Here is a 21173-nt window from a genome sequence, read left to right on the forward strand (position 1 = left end):
TACCCCCTACTGCAATCCATTACATGCTTACTTGTTTGACATACCTGTTTGTTTTATTTAAGTGTAGGTGGTTATGTCCTTCTTGGTTTTTATTTTTATTTTCACTGTTTCTCTCTCTCTCTCCCTCAAGGATGTAGGGTGAAAATCTGTTTTGTATAAGCAGCAGCTTGCCTTTTGTAGGTAATGCTCATGAGCAGCTGATGGCCTGTACATCAATTGGTGTTCCCCACTTGCTAATTGCATGCAGGACAGCTGTGCTGTTATTCATACAGCCAATGGCATGGCAACACACTCCTATCATTGAGTACGTCATGTGAGCATTGGCCCTTTTCCTTGTCAGTGAGGAAGACTTCATGGAGCTGTGTGAACAACAGCATCACAGAAGGTATTTGGAAATACCTCTTATGACCAAAACTGTGGAAATAGGCCAACAGAATGGGAGAGAATGTTCCAGACATAGGGACGGAATGTAAGTATTGCTGTTATACATTTGGATTAGTGCAAGTCTAACAGGGTTTGTGTGGACATGGAGTTCCTGTGTGATTTTAACTCTGACAATGTTATATGTTTGACATAACTCACCTGTATGGCTATCCACAGAATGGCCAGAATTTGGACTCCTATATTTGGTGTGTTCCTCAGACATTTTTTGTCTTTGGAAAATCAGTAGCATACTCTGGGGATTGCAGTCAGTAACTGCTAACATCCATTTGTGTTTTTGATCTTGTATCCCTCAGAAAAAATATGTTACAACTAACACTTTTACAGCAGCAACATTCTCGGTTTATAAAGGCAATATTTCAAATATGTCCTTGTTTTGGGGCCTCTGTCCCACAATTATGTCAGACTTTGTCCAGATGTCATGCAGTAAGAGGTTGATAGGTACGGTATAGGATTAGTTAGTGCCTACATTCTTGACATTATCCCAGTGATGTATCAGACTGCCAGACATGTTATGTAGAAGAGGCCTTATTTATGAGGGGAAAGCCTGGACATTCTGTGGTACTCTGTGCAGTTGAGAGGTCTGTGTATTTTTGGCAATTGTTGACAGACTGTCGGGATTGTATAGCAATGTATTTTGCCAGTGTTATTTGGCCTGTGTAGGGTGGGGTGTGGATGTATGTGTTATGGCTCCTTTTCTATCTGTCTGTGCATACTGCTCCTGTTTCTGGAGCTGTATATGTTTGTAGGGGCAGACTGAGACATGTCCCCTTCCACAGTCAGGCATCATAGTACACTGTGAATTGGGCCAGTATATGTGAAGGTAGTGTGTGAGTGGCAAACATGTTGAGATGTTTTTGTTCACACAGTCCTTATACTGCACTGTTCCTTTGGCTTACTGGTATGTCACTATGATCATGGTTGAACTGGTTGTGGTTATGCACTTTCATACTGGTGTCTGTTTTTCAGTGCTGTGACAACCCTGTAGTGCCTGACATATTTCTCAATACATGTGCAATTCCCCCTAGCAGATTTGGATTAGTGTTGTGTCAGTCTGACTGTAGTTTGGACAGTGCTTAGTGACATGCTTAGCAGCTGAGTGCAGTTTCCCTAATGTTATGTCCAGATATTTGTAGGATGAAGTGCTGCCTGGTCCCCATAAGTGTTGTGTATTTCTGACACATCAGTGGGCTGATGTGAGGATTTCAGTCACTAATTAATAGGAAGTAATTGAGTGTTGGACTATTTCAGTCAATATATGTTAGGACAGACATAAGGGTGTTACTGCAGCAAGTGTGTCAGATTATCTACTCCAGTATTTCAGATATGTCCCTATTTCCATGGCTTTCTCCCCCCACTTTGTCAGGCCTGGCCCAGGTTCGTTGCACTAAGGGTTTCTGAGCCTACCTCAGGACTGTCTGGATTGATGCAATATGTCCAGGTTTATTGCTCATATTTTTGGTCTGGTCCAGAGATGCATTATTTTCTTATCCCTGGTAAATCACTGTGATGATATGAGGATTTCTGACAGTAAATGATGACATACATTTTGGTTTCAGAACTCACATCCTTCAGAATGCTATATAAGACCAATATTTGAAATATGTCCCTAGTTTTGTCCCATTGTTCCTCCATTTGTAGAGCCTTGGGCCAGATTTCTTGCAGTAAGGGGTTGATAGGTATGGTTCTGAGGTGTGACTCCACTACATGTTATGAGCATACACACACACATACATATATATATATATATATATATATATATATATATATATATATATATATATATATATCTACATGTGTATATGTGTAAATACGAAATCTAACTGATTCTACGGAATCATTTCCCTACTGCTGAATGAGCATATGTTGGAATCCTTTCCCTACTGTTGAATGAGCATATGTGGAAAAAAAAAACATTAGCAACTCTTATGGCTCAAATGGTGTAGTGGTACATTGCTATAACTGTGGTGTACAGGGCCCTGGGTTCAAGACCTGGCAGGGCTGATATTTTTGTTGCTCTTACAATCGCTTAATCACACTTACACCCGCACTAATTCTTTAAAGAAAAGAGAAAGGGGTGATAGGAAAGTGGTGGGAAAGGGGCATGCAGAGAGAAGAACAATATAAAAGATAGCTACGAATGTGCAGGATGGGTGTAGAGAAGGTCCATACCCGTCCATTTCATATACAGCATCAGCTGTGCATTTGTACAGAATGTGCAGGTGAATTTGGACACTCCAACCCTAGAGAGAGGGGTGAGGGCAACAGAAATGTGTTGTTAAACCTGCTAGGCATAGCTGAGCATTGCTAACCATTGCTCACAGTTCATTTTCATATTTATTTATTTTTATTTTTTTTTATTTTATATTTGTTGACCGGGCTAGTCTAGCTGGATATATGTACATTTTCAGTAAAGGCCCAGGGGGGAAAGCTCCACAACAGCTGGATGCAACTAATGTACATGAGTAGCTATAGACATAAGGGGATACTAATCAACAATTGGTTATATATAGTAACAAACAAACCCTATGAGTTAGGCTTATTTACATTACATAACAAAAAAAAAAAACAGCAATGAGGGAATGACATATAACTAGGTATATAGGTGCAAGACAGAAATAGACACTTTTGACAACAGAGTTTAAAGCAGAAAACTTAGTAAACAAGAAAGGTTAGTTGTGACAAAAAGAGTTTCACCCAGGATTAGTGCATGGACACAGCCATTGTGAATTAAGGAAGGTTTTTAGATGCTTTTTGAACAGTGGAGTAGATGAAAGGGTCATAAGATTACTTGGAAGTTTATTCCAAAGGATTCCAATGGTGTTAGTAAATAGAGAATCACCTGATTTGTTATTGGATTTTAGGGTTGCAGCTAGTAACTTATTGGCTGAGCGTAGGGTATTTAGGTTTTTATATGGGTTAATCAAGTTAGAGAGAATGGGATTATTTGTAGGATGATGCAAGATTTTGTGGGTGATGGTTAGTTGTTGAAAAAGAAGCTGGTTTTGCAGTTCCAACCATCCTAGTTTACTTAGATTTTGACAATGGTGAGTACGGAATGAGGATCCAGTGGCAAATCTGACAATGTTATTGTAAGACGTGGCCAGCTTATTTTGATTATTTTTAGATAGATTTGTAAAAATTGGGGAGGCATAGAGAAGCATAGAAATTAGGTGAGTTTGGGCAATAGTAGTCCTGGATATAGGTGAAAGGAATGGTTTTAGCCTATAGAGGAATCCCAGTTTTCTATTCACTGATTTGATGGTTGGGTTTATGTGTGAGTCAAAGTTGAGGTTATGGTCAATTGTTACACCTAAGAGTTTAGTAGTTGAGTCTGGTACAATTACAGTGCCATTGTTTGATGTAATTGTGAAATCAATAGAGGGAGATGTCTGGGTAGGGGTAAACAGTAGAAGTTTGTTTTTTTTTGGGTTAAGGAGGAGACAGCTTTGGAGAACCAGTTTTCAACTAAGGTAAATACTTTTTGGGTGTTAGACTGAAGTTCTGCAGAAAATGCTGCAGCACAGATTAGGGTTGAGTTGTCAGCATATTGAATACAGGTGGTTTGAGGTAGGGATGTTTTCAGGTCATTGATAAAAATAGAAAAGAGGAGGGGCCCAAAAATAGAGTCTTGTGGGACTCCTTGTGAGATAGGGAGTAGAGTAGATAGGCTGTTGTCCCAGAGGACTGCCTGTTGTCTATTTCTAAGATAGGATTCAAACCATTTGACTGCCTGAGTGTCAATTGAAAGTGAAGTAAATATATCTATCATCAAGTGATGATTCACCATGTCAAAGGCTTTGGAGAGGTCTAGAAAGAGAGCAGAGATGAGCAAGTTGTTGTTTCGATTTTTATTAATTGAGTCAGAAAAGGATAGGAGTGCACTAGTCGTACTATGAAAAAGCCTAAAGCATGCTGGCAGTTGGCTAAAATATTATTTTGGAGGAGATGATCGAGAAGTTGCTGGTGAATGCATCTCTCCATGATTTTTGCTAAAGGAAAAAAATAGAGCTATGGGATGGAAATTAGAGAGTTCAGTTGAGTTTCCTCCCTTATGTAGAGGCATAATATATGAGACCTTCCAAAGAAATATTATAGTACCTTCTGTGATGATCCTATTAATTAAGATAGAGATAGGGTAAGCAAGCACTCCAGCTGCAATTTGCAGAAATTCAGCTGGAAGGAGGTCAGCTGAGAGGGCACATGGTTTTAGTGTTTGAAGCTGGTTATGGATGAGAGAGGTTGGAACAGGTTGTAATTGGAGGGGAGGAGGTAAAATGGTTTGTGAGAGTGTGTTGGAGATGCTGGCTGGTGACAAAGTACTTGCTAATGATTGGACTGAGTCCACAAATAATTTATTAAAGGAATTGACAATTTGGCAGGGAGAATTTTGAGTCAAATTAGCTGGGGTTGGAGTTTTGGACTGCCCTGGGTGGAGTAGGCTATTTATACCTTACCAAAATGTTTGAGGGTTTTTATGTTGGGCTTGCTGGAGCTTATGGTCGTAGCTCTTTTTATCTTGGACTATTGATTTTTGTAGCATTTCTTAACTGTCTAAAGATTTCATGATCAGTTGGGTTTTTAGTATTTCTCCCTTTAGACCAAATTTGATTTCTTTGAAGGATTTTTTGTCTTGTCTCCTTAGTGAGCCAAGGTGAAGGTTTGCTCCTAGTTCTGGCTGTCCGAGAGGGGGCATGATGTTCTAGGATTTGTAGAAATGTATTATTAAAGTAAGAGGCTGTTTTGTCAAGTGGTATGTATTTAAGGGGTGACCAATTGCAAGTTTTAAATTCGGCTTGAAAGCTAGCTTGGTTGAGGTGTTTTTTGTTATGGATAGTTTTATAGATTGTGTGGTTAGGTATGGGGGGGTTTTGTATGGCAATGAAGATAAGAGAATGGTCACTAATATCATCAGGAAGTATACCTGATTTATAAGAAAAGGGATTACTGTTAACTAGTATCCAGTCTAAGGTGGTTTGCTTGTTGCTAGGTTTATGGGTTCTGGTAGGGGAGGTAATTGTTTGATTGAAGCCATATAGGTTTATATGAGTGTTTGGATGGGAAGAGTTGCAACAGTTCCATTCAATGTTAAAGTCTCCAAGGAGTATGGTTTCTTGTGGAAAGGATATGGAGAGCCAATTAAGGACAGTTTCAAGAGTGTTAATGTTGTTGCCTGGAGGGATATAGGGGCAGATTATATATAATGATTTATTAGCATTTATCTGTAGTTTAGAGATTAGGATTTTAACGCTATTGGACGAGGGAGGTTGGGTATTTAGTGGTGTAACCTGTAAATTAGATTTATATAATATTGCTACACCACTACCCTTTTTATTTAGGCGATCTGCTCTCAGGATGTTATAACCTGGTGGGATTATATCATTATCCTTAGTAACGGGTTTGAGCCATGTTTCTGTAAGACATAGGATGTCAAAAGAATGTACGTGTAGCAGGGCATGAAGTTGGGTTATTTTATCATTTAGGCTATGAATATTGAGGTGGCCTATGAGGAAAGAATTGTCAGAGATAGTGAAGATGCGAGAAGTGATGGTCAGAATGAGGATCTGAGATTGTATTATTTGGGCCTGGGTTAGGATGTATATCTCCATGCAGTAATAGGAGCTGTAAAGGGCTGTGAAGGTGTTTCAAGAATTTATAGAGGAGATGGATTTGTTTTCTAGTGTGTGGATACATAATATGGGTTATTCTATGGAATTTAGGAAGAAGGTAGGATGATGAGGATGTTATGTACAAGTGGGTTTGTATGGCTAGAGGAGAGACTGAAATTGTGTGTTTTAAGGGAAGCTGAAAATTAGAGAGGCTATGATGCTCATAGCAAGTAAGGTAATAGGATAAAAATAGGGGGGTAAGAATAGTGAGAAAGAGAAGGCCATTATTGAGGGTAGGTCTGTGTATAGTAGGCATGGCTGGGAGGAATAGGAGATAGATGCTAGGAGATATGAGACAGAGGTAAGAGCAAGGTTAAAGGGTAGAGTTGTTAAAGGGAAAAAGGTGATAGGATAGGTAAGTTAATGAGATAGTGAAAGGGTGGAGTAGTTAGAGAGAAAAATGAGGTAGATGAAGGTAGCAGGGTATAGGATGGGTAAGTTAATGAGGAAGTGAGTGGTAATTGGTTAATAGAAGATGGGGTGTGGTTTGAGTAATATAAGTTTAAGTGCACTGGGGGTGGGTGGGAATTGGGGGTAGGGTAGGAGAGCGAAGTGAGCTCACAGGGCGAACAAAGCGGGTTAGAACAAGTGAGAAATAGCTCAGAGAAACAATCTGTGAAATAGCAGAATACAGCTAATTTCTTGGAAGTAAGAGGTAAGAGGGGAGTGCTAGTATATTTATAAAATAGCTAGGGCTAAGGACTATAGCAGAAAAAAAGATATAAGGAGAAGGGACTAGACAAAGTAAGATAAATGGCAGGACAGAAGAGTACCACACTAATGACTTCATTTAGTAGCTGTATATGATTTCCATTACATGACATGGCTGTATGTGCTTTTATTACAGTAGTAAGGGGTGTACCTATACTGTATGGGACACGTGTATACATGGGTGTTTTTACATGTTATATGCACCCACACATAAAAATATATATAACCATGTACAAATAAATATACATAAGTATGTGCAAATCCTGCTATAAATAAATAAGTTAAGTTAAAAAAATTGACTAACAGAAGTGTACCAAATAAACATATATGTATTTTAAACCTGCATATGTGACATTACAAAAGGGGGGTTGTTATTATAAAAGAGACATTATTTCTAGTAGGCACCTTAAACCTGCAATGCTCTTAACTTCAGTACAGAACTTAATAATATATTATCATTATACCTGGAGATATAGTGGCGTTTATCCTCAATTGCCATTCTAACTCCAAATTCTGTAGGTATCGGTTAACATCACCCTCACTAAAATGGTCAACAATTCTGTCAATAATAAAAAACAAGAATTTATTGAAACCCTCACATTTCACTAAATGATTATAAAGTGCACTTTCCTTCTTACTTTTTTAATGTCCCTTACATGCTCTAATATTCTTTCAAAATGGTTTTGGCTAGCAGTTCTGAAGATGAATTTAACAGGGACAATGAGCCTTCAAGTGAGACTGTTAATAATGATTTTTTAGAATTGCTTCCACTAGAAGGTCCAAGAGAATACAGAAAAGACAACAGAGATAATGGGGGGAGTGGAACAAGGGATGAATTCATTCTACCAACAACACCAGGGGAGGAACTAGGTGTTAGTGACATTATGTTGAATGGACATAGTTCTAATTATGAAGGTCATTACAATGATGGGGTACCTGTTGACCAATTTGTATGTGACTGTATTTCTAAGAATGGTTTTAATGTGTATAATTTTTCACAGCACACTATAAGTGAAGTGCATATGACCTTGTTTAGTAAAGGTTTTTCATTTGTGCCAAGTTTTAAGCAAGATGTTGCTAAAGTATTAACTAATTTTAAACTTTTTATTAGACAATTAAACCTGAAGTTATATTTTCATGACAAACAGAAGTCAGTTGTACCTTATGTTACACAGCTAAAAAGGAAAAGTATATTTGTCCCACCAAGTAATTTACATGTAGCTGCATTTGAGACTGTTTGTGAAAGTGAAATAAGATGTATTCTTAAGAATTCAGGAAAAGACCAGGAGTACAATTTAAGAAGAGATGAAAGGAATGTGTTAAAACAACTTAAAGAGCATATCCAGGTTAGAGTTATGAAGCCTGACAAGGGTGGGGGGTTGTTTTGATGGATCACCAGGATTATGTATGTAGAATTTATGAGTTGTTAAATGACATTGAAACATATGAGAAGGCCTCTATTAATGAGATGAGGAGAGCATATAGTAAAATTGACAGGGTCTTACATGATTTTTCAACCCAGAATGTGCTTGATTATACAGAGTACAAATATATAACTGTGGATTTCCCAATAACACCTAAGATATTTGGACATGCATGAATGGGCGTGCCTTTGCTGGTAGTTGGGTGTCGGGCTGGCAACTCGGCACCATAAAAAAATCTACTGCCAATCATTAGTGGACCAGAGTTCTGCTGTGGCAACCCCTAACTGGGAAAAGCCAAAAAGGCAAACAACAACAACAACCTAAGATATTTGGAATTCCAAAAATCCACAAAGATTTACACAACCCCTCATTTAGGCCCATTATCTCTGTGATTGACTCAAAAACCGAGCCTATAGCAGCATACATAGACTTCTAGTGTAAAAAATGTGTACAGTATTATAAACATATTTTAAAGGATTCGTGGCACTGTTTAGAAATCTTAAGGGACACTTCCATTAATGATGACTTTTTATTTGTTACAGTTGATATCACCAATTTATTTACCTCTATACCGCACAATCAAGGCTTGGTGCTTTTTGGAGATGCCCTGTTTGGCAAAGAGGGAATGCACAATGTGAAAAGATAGCTTTTAGTTGATTTGATGGAACTACTGTTATTGAATAATTTCCTACTATTTGAAAGTAAAGTTTTCCATCAAACAATGGGTGTAGCTATGGGGGCTAAATGTGCACCCATATATGCTAACCTGATATTAGCTAAGTGGGAGAAAAACTGTGTTTCTGAATGCAACTTGTATGATAAAGTGATTACATGGTTAAGATTCCTTGATGACATACTGATCTTATGGCGAGGTTCAGTGGATAAGCTTGAATAATTTATTAGTTATTTAAATTCTACAGCATCATTTTTGAACTTTACATATAAAGTTGGTAAAAAGAGCATTGATTTTCTTGACATTACACTAATTTGGGATAACAATGATAAGAAATTCATTTCTAGAGTGCATAGAAAGAAAACATACTCTAATTCCCACCTACATTACGACAGTTGTCATCCCAATCATAAAAAAAGAGTGTAGTAAAGGGCCAAATGGTTAGGATTTCAAGATTGACAAGTAGTGAAGGTGATTTTGAGCAGGAAATGTATACTCTTGTAAGTATGTTTCATGAAAGAGGATACCCAAACAAGATACTGGTTAAAATTAGGAATGAAGTACGTAGAAAAAGAAAAGAAAAATTCTTACCTATCTTGTATATCAACACAGGGACTACATTCACAAAATTAAAGGTGATGGATTATGATACATCTTTAGTATTGCCTTTTAATTATGAAGCTACACAAATATGGACTATGGTCAATAATTCATGGAACCAGATTTTAAGTCCTGACATTAAAAATAGGTTAGGATTGGCCCCTAAAGAGACTTTTTCTAGAGGTGCCAACCTTAAGAATCTATTTGAAAAAACATGTAAAAAAAAAAGGAAGGTTTCTAGGATTTCTAAGTGTAACATGTGTAAGGCATGTAAGTTTATTAACACAAGGCCATATGTCATGGTAGAGGGGTATCGACGTTTGATACCTAGTCCAAGCAATTGTAATTGTAATACTAGGATGGTGGTCTGTATAGCTACATGTTTGACCTGTTCAGCATTCTATGTGGGTAAAACCACCAGAAAATTGAAAGAAAGAATATTAGAGCATGTAAGGGACATTAAAAAAGGTAAGAAGTAAAGTGCACTTTATAATCATTCAGTGAAATGTGAGGGGTTCAATAAATTCTTGTTTTTTATTATTGACAGAATTGTTGACCATTTTAGAGAGGGTGATGTTAACCTATACCTAGAGAATTTGGAGTTAGAATGGCAAATGAGGACAAACTCCACTATATCTCCAGGTATTAATGATAATATATCATTAAGTTCTGTACTGAAGTTAAGAGCATTGCAGGTTTAAGGTGCCTACTAGAAATGTCTCTTTTATAATAACACCCCCCCTGTTTTGTAATGTCACATATGCAGGTTTAAAATACATATATGTTTCTTTGGTAAACTTCTGTTAGTCAAGTTTTTTAACTTAACTTATTTATTTATAGCAAGATTTGCACATATTTATATATATTTATATTTATTTGTGCATGGTTTTATATATATATATATATATATTTTTATTTAGTCATTTAATATTATAGTACATTTATCAATGTGTTTGATTGTTTTTAACTATATTTCTTTAAGAATTAATTGGCACAGCATTTTATAATTAGTAGTGGATGTATTGTATTTTAGAGTTGTATAAATGTAGAGTTTTTTGTGTTAATTCACTCTCATGATGACCTATGGACATAGGGTGAAAGCGCTTAGTCTGCGAACAAATGGTTCTTTTGTTCTCCTTCCTACCAGTTTGTGGATTACTTAACGTTTTGACACATCTTTATTTTTTGTTTTAAAGGTGGAACTATGACCACTACACTATCTTGGTTTGGGGATTTGAGGTGTATATTTTTATTTATCGTCTATTGGGTATTAATATTATATTACTATATTAAATGGAGAGTATTGTGGTTTTCTGCCATGTCATTGTGGACTGCTGTCATGACATAATGGCATACATTTCAGTTTCATACTTGTATCCTTCTGAACATTAATGCTAATGCATAACCTGTTTTCTATCAACTTTTTGTCTGTCCTCTGTGCAGATGGGATGACACTGGTGCTCAGGCTGTGGTTGACTACACTGCAGAATGGGTCTGATAACCCATGCCTGTGTTCATGTTGGATGCAGCCAGGAATGGTATCAGGCCTATGGAGACTTCTATGAGTTGCCTTTGAGAGGGCATTACAGTCCTCCTTCCTGATCATGAGGGGCGGGGGAAGGTGCTGTACATGCACAAGTGTACCTATGGGGGGACAGGGGGTGATGCTTACACTTCACCTGTCTGCAGCCGGTTGCCTATATCCATGGCATATGTGTATGTGGTGTTACTGACCACCACTACAGAGCAGATATGTGTATTGCCTCTGGGAATGTAGACACATGTCTGGAAGGCCTAGTGATTGTTCTTGGTGGATGTCTCCAGTGTGAACTCAAAGACAACATTAGGGTACATAACCCGTGACCTTATTTGCTTGTGCAGAACAAGGTGACATGGCATCCAATGAGCTACCTCTTCCTTCTTAGCCTATCCTACGATTATTTCCACCTGTGATGGTTGTTGTGTATTGCTGCTGCTCACCACCGGTGTTCAGCCTACCTTGAGGGGGTTGATGCTGTCCTGTCGGGTATTGCTGAGGCCATAAATCTATGTAGGTGCCCACATAGTATTGTGGTATGGGCCTGGACACTGCTGCTAGTTCCAACATATGGGACATCCTTCATGTTGGCCTTGCCCATTTTCCTTGCCTGTGTGGGGGACATTATAGAGGTGTGGGGACCACAGCTTCACAGACAGTAGGTGTAAATATCTCAAAGGACAGGACATGTGGAGACAGGCCAACAACATGGGGGAGAAAACTCCAGAAATGGGTACAGATTGTATGTCATTAGTGCTGTTATACACAGGGAGGGTTGCTAGATTGACAGATATCATCTGGACATGCATTTACTGGGTGACTTGACATCTGACAGTGATATGCCTCTGACATACCTCTGAACTGGCATGTTGTCCACAAACTGGCCAGATGTTTGCCTGTTATGTTTGGTCTGTTCCTCAAACAACATCTGTTTTTGTGGGGATGGTAGGATAATATGAAGATTGTAGTCAGTAACTGTTGACATCCGTTGGTTTTCCAGATATCATATCCTTCAGGGATACTATGTTACAGCAACATGTGTAACACCAGCTACTGTTTCAGTTTGTAACACCATTATGTGTGATATGTCTCTCTTTCCAGCCCCCTGTCCCACAAGTATGTCATGTGTTGTCCAGACGTCATGAACTATAAAGTGCAGAGGTATGGTATATCATTAATTACCAACCACACTCCAGTCATCATGCCAATGACCTGGCAGACTCCTGGCCATGGTATGCAGCAGTGGCCAGGATTATGGTTCCACACCCTGGTAATTCTGTGGAAATCAGTACATATGACAGTTATGTCTGCCTGGCCATTGTGAACAGACTGCCAAGATTGTGTAGCAGTGTTGTGTGTAGATGTTTGCCGTGCTATATAGAGAGAGTAGTAGATGCGAGTGCCATACTTCCTTTACCTATCTGACTCTGCATGCTGCTACAGCCGCTGACAGTCTATCATGTTTGTATACTTGTATGGGCTGACTGTGAAATGCCCTGTAACACCTCAGGATTCCCAGTACACTGTGAATTGGGCCAGTATATGTTGGTGTAGTGTATGACTGGCAATCAGGATATGTTGTTCAGACAGTCGTTCTACTCTAGTTAATTTTGGGTACTGGTATGTTGTTGTGACTGTGGTGCAAATGTTTTTGGGTGGACATTTTTACACCACTCTCTGCTTTTCACTAAAGTTCCATCCTGGTAGTGCATATTAAAAGTAGTAAAAATTCTCTCCATTAATACATATATCTATATTACGCAAAAACAATAAATAGTGAAAACAGAAAAAAAATGTTAAATATACATGCATATATATATATATATAAAAAGCCAAACTTTCTTAAAGATAGAAAACTTAGGAAATAGTTTGGCGTTTTATATGTATAAGCATGCTGTTTCGTTAACTGAGCATTACCTATGTTTGAAATGATTGGTTGGCTGTTTTTGATTTAGTATATTTAAATAGGTGTGCCATCTGAGAATTTTATATGGTCTGAAGAAGCAATCAAGAGAGATTGCAAAAGTGCTTGCCTGTTCGTCTATTTGTCTCTAATAAAGAGTGTTTTTTATTACTTTTATCTGCATTGGGGTCCTTCATGCATGGTTCGTTGCTTGGAACTCTTGGAGTTCTGCATATTATACTTATAATTTTATATTATAAAATAATATTTATATACACATTATAATTGTACGCATCCCTATGTGCTTTCATTAAATAATATTCTTCTGTGACTATACTGTATTTATATGGGGGTTTCACATCTTTTCTACACAGCCATCTCACTTTTGGAACTGCTATACTGCTATCCAGCAAACTTCCAGCAAACTTCTGACAAGTTCAACAAAATCAAATAACAATGCTGGTGACTCTCTATTTACCAATGCTATAGGGACAAAATGGAATTTGTAACCACTAGCATAACAAAGATAACTTCATTGCCTCTTTTCAAACAGAACATTAAAGTGCATTTCCAAAATCACTGGCTTTGCTCCTGTAATAAACCTGATTAGTCCATCACTATTACTACCTAAATAAAACCATCTCTCTTCTCCTTTCTACTCTGCCTACTTTTTTGTCTTTCTTTTCTCGTCCCTTTACTTCTCTACCTGCTTTTCTGCAGTACTTGCTCCTTTATTTTCACCACTTTCTATTCCCACTTTTTTCCCTTACTCTCTTCTCACCTTATTCTCCTTACCTTCACTCCTTTCTATGTTAATCTATCAGTATTTTTTCAACTGGTTAATTGAGAATTCAATTGTATTGAGTGTTTTAGTAACTAACTCTTGTAGTAGTTTTTATTTATATAGAAGAGTTTGCTATCTTTTATTTTTAATGTTTGCTTGCAAACTCGATTACTAACTCTTAGATTTTCATTATAATGAATACTGCTATTACATTTTTGTATGACAATTTCTCTGTATGTTAATTTTTTTATCTCTGAATGTATCTCACTCTGTGGAGCTTTTCTCCCCGGGCCTCTACTGAAAATGGAAATTTCTCCAGCTAGACTAGCCCGGTCAACAAATGTAAAATAAAATAAAATAAATAAAATAAATACTACCCTGGTTGACAAAAAAAGTTGCTACATAACTTAAGTTTACTAAACTAATTTTAACACTACTTTCACATCGGAAAATAAATTGCCTGTCTTGGGACTCAAGCCATGAACACTTGCATGCAAAACCACAACTTTAACCACTACACTATTTTGGCTTGCAATTTTCGCCACTCTATTTGCATTTAACTCCTATGGGATGTTTAAGCTATGCTAAGCAGATGACCATAACGTGCACACCCACTTAGCTACACTTAAACATTCCTGAGACTATTAAGGAAAAAGTATTATTATATTTTTAGCTTATATGGGTGTGTATTGTGGTGTTCTGACAACTACTTGGGACTGCAATTGTGAAATACTGGCATTCATTTGGCTTTCAGGCTTATATCCTTCAGGGACTCCTGCTAATGCATATCCTGTTATCTATCAACTTTCTAAGTGTGTGAGGGCAATTTTTCAGGGGTGTCCCTAATGTAGTATTTATTCCCCACATGATTTGCGCCTTTGTTAACATGCACTGCTGTGAGAGAATATTGGCATACATTTGCTTTCAGACTTTTACCCTTATGTGATTCATGCTGATGCATGAACTGTTCTCTATCAACTTTCTCTGTTTGTGGGGCTATATTAGTGCTTTTTCACTTTTGGGGGATTTATTCCCCGTTATATATGCATTTGCACATATTTCCTGCTTTAGCAGGTTACAAATGTGTTGTACAGCCCTTTAGCAATACAGGGTGTGTGTCACAAAACCTGTCACACACCCCCTGCATTGCTTTCTTGTTGCTGAGTTTTATTTCAGTGTCCGCAGAGCTTTGTTCTAATATTATGCCTGTTCAGCTTAGAAAGTGCCGTATGGCACTTTCTGAATGCAGGGGGCGTGTTTAGTGTCTGTGAACTACTTGGACATGCCCCCTACACTCATTCACGGCTTGTGTCCATGTAATTTAAACAGCAGCATGCCTTCATGAATATGTAAGGCATGCTGCTATTCTAAACGGACACTAACCACTCTGTGCAAGAATAGTCTTATTCTTGCATGGAGTTTCATTAATCTGGGGGATTGTTTTTGTGCTTCATTCAAAACATTATAAACAAAGTTAAAAAATCATACCTTTGTTTCTTTGTAATCTAGTTGACCAAAACAGCAACAGAAAACCACAAAGTAAACCAAAAACTGCCAGGGGGACCTTGCTCCAGCAAAAAATTGCGTAAATCAAATAAAAGTCCTTAACGCAATATTTATTTGTTTAAAATAGCCAGCGTTTTCGCCACAGCCTCTGCCGTAGCTTCTTCAGAGGAAGTATTACGAAAAATACAAAGCACAACCTCTTTTTATGTTGGCAATAAAATACAGGAAATTATGTCAACACTACGCAAGTAAAAATACAGATCCAGAAACACATCATTGCATAAATAACTAATTTAACCATTCATATTAGAAATAAAATTATTAACAATGCTATCTAATTAGTCCAAACCTATAGGCCTAATATAAAGCATTTTTTAATGTGCTTTAGGGGGTCTTGTAGACTGGTCTATAAGCTTCTAACAATGTGTAGTTATGAATTATTATTAATATTCTTCAATATGTGGTTTTAATAACGTGTATGTTTTTTTGTTATTAAGCATACACTTTTTCATGTGACTCGTTTTTAAATTGCATATTGGCTGTTTATTATAGTCTTCACCTATAGGTTTGGACAAATTAGATAGCATTGTTAATAATTTTATTTCTAATATGGTGGTTTCTTTTGGAAAGGGGTGACCGAAAGAAGAATTGAGGTGGACTGCAAATGTTATGCTGGATTGCTTTTAAGACTTCAGTAGTTAAATATTTTAGCTTATTGGTGTGGTAAAATATTTTGAAGCTTGTTAGTTTTTTTATGTTATTCTAAAACTGTTATGGGTGACTGAATTAAGAGTTCTATGGGTTTCTGCACTGCCATGTTTTGACATGATTAATGTTAATTCTGAAAGTTTTCCTTAGATTCAATAAAGGACAATCTCCATGTCAGAATAGTGCAGCAGCTTCTGCACATAATATGGCAGCTGAGCGATCCAGTAAACAAGGCTCGGGGCGTGCATGAGCCTGCCAGCACTATTCTGACATGGACACCACTGAATAATGCTAATTACCCAATTTACTGGTGAAAATCATGCAAATGAGGTGAATTAGCGATTCAGTAAGCAGGCAGGCATCTGTGTCAGAACAGTGTCCATTGCAGAAATGTATTCAGTTACTAATTGTGTAAATTTCTGAAAAAATCAAAACGGGGACATGACAGCTCAAAGTAAAGCATGTATTCTGATTATTAGGCATGCCAATGGCCATTGGCATGGAAACCAGTTGCAAAATTATAAAAATAAAAGTTTATTTTTTTGGCCAATGTTGGCTGTTTATGCATAGCACAGTGGAGTGAAAATTAGATTGTGCAGAAAATTAAAAAAAAAAATGTAAAAAGACAATTCTATGTGAAATATGACTTTTGCCATTATAGTGGGTAGCATGCAGAACCAAAACAATAACAGGTAACGCTGGTAGTTAAGGAGATAGGCTACAGAATAGTGGTGTAACAAAGGACTAAGGCAGTGGGGTATGCAAATGAGTTAAATTTATTGAATAGCAAAATGGGAGACCATGTCTGCCTGCACCTAATCATATAGGAGCTATAATCCTGCTGTGTAAGCAGGAGAAGCAACTGACATGAAAAGAGGTGTGTCATGATTGGTGTAAGCACATTGGAGCTCCGCTGCCTGTATTTGCTCTCAGCTAAGCACAGCTAAGCAAGGGGGTGTGTCTGAACTAGTTCATGAAATGCTGAGTGTGTTCGCATCCCTGGGAAGGTCCTTTCTGCTGAAAACTGTTGACTATAGCTGCAGGGGTTTGCTCGGTGCACCACAGGGCTTAAACACAAGGGAAACAAAAAAAAAAAACAAAAAAACAACAGGAATCAGCAGAAGTGTTTAAATTTGAACAGCAGGTGTGCATGGCATTCCACTGGACTTAGAATGGGCGGAAGAGAAAAAAGGGTAAATAGCAGAATAAAGGCACTCAAGTACAAATAATATAGCTGGCAGGTGGAATGTATCATAGTCAGCCAATCACACAGGCAGCATCTGCAGCACAACAGTATAAACTATGCAGACACCTTTTTTTCCACAAACTCTGCACCATTGGTGCACACACTCAGGGGAATTTTAACTGACAAAATGTTAGGGGCAGCTGCCACTTTGATACATCAGTATGTGCTAGAGGCTTAAGGCAGTGAGGAGGATAATGCTGACAAACATCATATACTGAGGAGGAGGATAAGAGTGTTCAGACCCAGGGTAACCTACCAGGGGCTACATGATCTGGAGATATTGGGTGGACAGGGACTTATTTCAGCAACTCTGTGAGATGTGCCTGCCTCACCTCAGACCCATAGCCAACAGAGGGAAACCCATCTCAGTTGAAACCAAGGTATGTGTAGCCTTAAGTATACTAGCTACAGGTATTTTGCAAAGACCTACTGGGGACATCATGGAGGTCTCACAGGCATCTGCATCCAGGGTACTCCACAAGATCCTGGATGTAATGCAAACACATGTTGGTGAGAACATATATTTCCCCAGCACCCATGAGGGAGGGCCAGCAATATGCATCTCTCCCACCATGTAGTACTGGGTGCCACAGACTGCACACACATCCACATTAAGGCACCACCCGGTGAAGAGGGTAGAGTCTATGTCAACCACAAGGGCTATCACTCCATCAACTGCCAAGTCGTGTGCAATGCCCAGGGCATTATCATGAATGTGTGTGCTGGCAGCCCTGGTAGTTATCACAAGTCCCACATCTGGCATGTCTCACAGCTGTACCAGGCATTTGCCAGGGGGGACATCCCACATGGCCATCTGGTGGGGGATGCTGAGTATGGATTGCAGCCATGGATGATGACACCCATCAGAAATGCATACACACACACACTGAAGAACACCACAGACCAGGAACATTATAGAGCATGTGTTTGGGTTACTCAAGTCACTGTTCTGCTGCCTTGGCATATCTGGTGGAGCCCTGCAGTTCACTCTGGCCACATGTGCAGACATGTTCATAGTATGTGCCATGCTACACAATATGATCCTGCAGAAACAGCTGTGGCAGGAACATCACAGGGAAGGGCCACACAGCCCCCCACCATTGCCAAGGCCCCCACAGGCACAGGGGGACTTGGAGGAGAATCCTCCTGAACTTGATCCTGTAGGCAGATGGAGGCATGCCCAGTATGCCCATTCCTTGGCAAAGGGGCAACAAATAGCACACATACTGACACTGTAGGGACCCAGAGGACTGACACCTCTTTCTGACTCATACACACAGTAAAATGGATGCCACACACATCACACTACCTGTATCGTACCATATATAGGCTGCATATTGCATGCATCCAACAGAGCCAGCCCTCAAGCATCGTCCTCACAACTGCTGCAGGTACAAGGTAAATCAGTCTTCTTAACAATAAATGAATGGAGTAGTACATTGTGGTATCATGCATGCATGCAAGGCAATGGGATGGCCTACCAGGATAGCAGCAGACAACTGGCAGCTATGTGGGGCAACAGGAAATATCTGCCCAGTACTGGCTTCCCCAGAGAATGCAGTACTCCCATAGATAACAGATGTCACTGCAGTATATGTGGGGGGGCTAACAGGCTGGGGGTTCATAGGTCACATGCATGGCTGTCAATATGGGGGTCTCATACTCACCCCCCAGCCTCACCCAGCAAGTCAGCCATAGAAAACCATAAAGAAATGTCTGGCAAAGACCCACAAATGGGGACAATGATGAAATATGCCCATACAGACCTACACAGTGATATCACAGCAGGTCTTGCAGTTGCAGAAAGGCTCTGAAGGGGAGAGATTTGAAACCCAAATGTCTGCCATTACAATCTAACCTGTGGTCTTTAGTGATATGCCTGTAGTCTCCAAGACAGGCACAAACAATACTATCCTAAATGGAACCAAAATGTATAGGGGACATCAGCACAGCCTGTGCAAATGTGGACACCTGACAGGTGTGCTCCCCCACACCCATGTTCCCATAGAAATGCAGTAACAGTAATGTTTTTAGGGTATAAGCAGCAAAGCACACATTTCCAGGGCTGTCCCAATCAACTTGATAACTTGTTGCATATCCACAATATGCAGGGGTCAATGAGCTATGTATATGTGTGGTCAATACTGACAGTATGTGGCTTGCACTTATTCTTGACTGTTGTGTCTTAGTGGCCAAGGTACAGTACTGTGGCTGACAGGGTCCATGTTCCCAAAAAAAAAATGTCCAACTATTCTGCATGTCAAATACAGCTATGGTAGGAGTTGTATACACTGTCCAGATATCAATATCTGTTACTGAAGGAAAGCTGGACAGGTCAGGGACAGGAGACCACACATATGGACAGTACACAGCTCAGGGTAACCTACACAGTGCCTAGCATACCTCAACTGTAGAGACATTTTGCAGAATGTCCAGAGGTTTGCATCATATTTATGGTCTCTTTATCAGGAAATTGTGGTTTCCTGGCAAATAATTGGCAAATCACAAAAGACTAAAGTCAAAAAATAATGACAGCTTTTAGTTTCAGATTTCTTACCCTTTAGGAAAATGCATGCCAATGCAAAACCTCTTATTGTACCACCTTTCTAGGTTTGTAAGGCCAATAGTTAGCAATGGTCCCTATATGTAGGCCTTTGTCCCCAAATTACTTATGGCTTTGTCCAGATGTCTGGGTCTAAAAAGTCAGGAGGTATGTTGCCTAGTAGGACAGCAGGTACCTGACGGTCAGTGTACTGCCAGATTATAAAAGGCTGCCAGCACTGTGTCAACACAGACAACATGTCACTGACCAACATCCATACCCCTGGAATGACAGGTTGTCACAGAAGGAGCACAATTATGCCATGTATATCTGTTCTGTTTGTCCTAACATTGCATTTGCCTGCCAACTATTTGCAAAACAAGAAAGGGTCATGTCAAAACAGCAATGGCAGACTGTGGGGAAGCAGATGTTATACCCATAAGACAAAGCAAGCAATTACCAAACCAGTCTCCCAACTGTCTGTGTTTGGCAGAACATTATTAACACCCTGTCCCCATGTGTGGGCCTTTGTCTGACTGTCATATATGGGCCTGTCCAGATGTCAGTCTGTGATGGTATGACAGCTAGGCCAATATGTAGCCTTATAATAGCATATAGCAACACAGACTGTCTCTGGACCACAGCAAATGTAGTGGTGCAATGATGGACAACCTGCTAAATAGGTACACTCAGAGGTGTGAAGTCCACAACCTTGTGTGTGATGTTACAGCATTTAGCACACTTACATCAGAATTACAAATACATAACAGCAGCCACTATGGGCAAAGCCTGTGACTGGACTGCAGAAGGACAAAGAGATACACATAAGGGGAAGGGGAACCACTGGCCAGATGAATGGAGAATGTGCATACCAGAACAAATTGTGCAGTAACATAGGTGTTATGCAGTGTATGGAGTCAGTAAACATCACTTGCAAATACACAACACACACCCATGTCAGTGGAGTTCTACAACAAAACAAAAACCCAAACAAAGGACACCTCAGAGGCAAAAATACATGAGAACTCCACAAATGTACACACCACAGACCATACCGACTCCACACACAAGGGACTTGCAAACACTAAGGCCTTACCCCCAAACCCCAAACACCTGCCCAACACAGATAGGCTAGCAGCACTCTCCCTCTGTCCCATACAGCCTCTGCTGAGGTGACCCATGTCTGGCATACAAAGAAATCCAGACCCTGCCTTGATGGGACTGTTGCACATCTGGAAGTCAAGGCCCACTCGAGCAACCCATAGACGCAGAATCAACCTGGTCTGTGATATCAGTACGGCTTGTTGTTGTGACAGATATGTGTCCCACACACTCCCACCTCTGTGGAATACACTCCCTTTCCAAATCAAGCCAAGTGCTTCAATACCCCTAGTGATGTGCTCAACCTATCAACCTATGCACAACTGTC

Source organism: Protopterus annectens, chromosome 7.part0, assembly GCF_019279795.1.
Source record: "Protopterus annectens isolate FY-2018-M chromosome 7.part0, PAN1.0, whole genome shotgun sequence".
Lineage (NCBI taxonomy): Eukaryota > Metazoa > Chordata > Ceratodontiformes > Protopteridae > Protopterus > Protopterus annectens.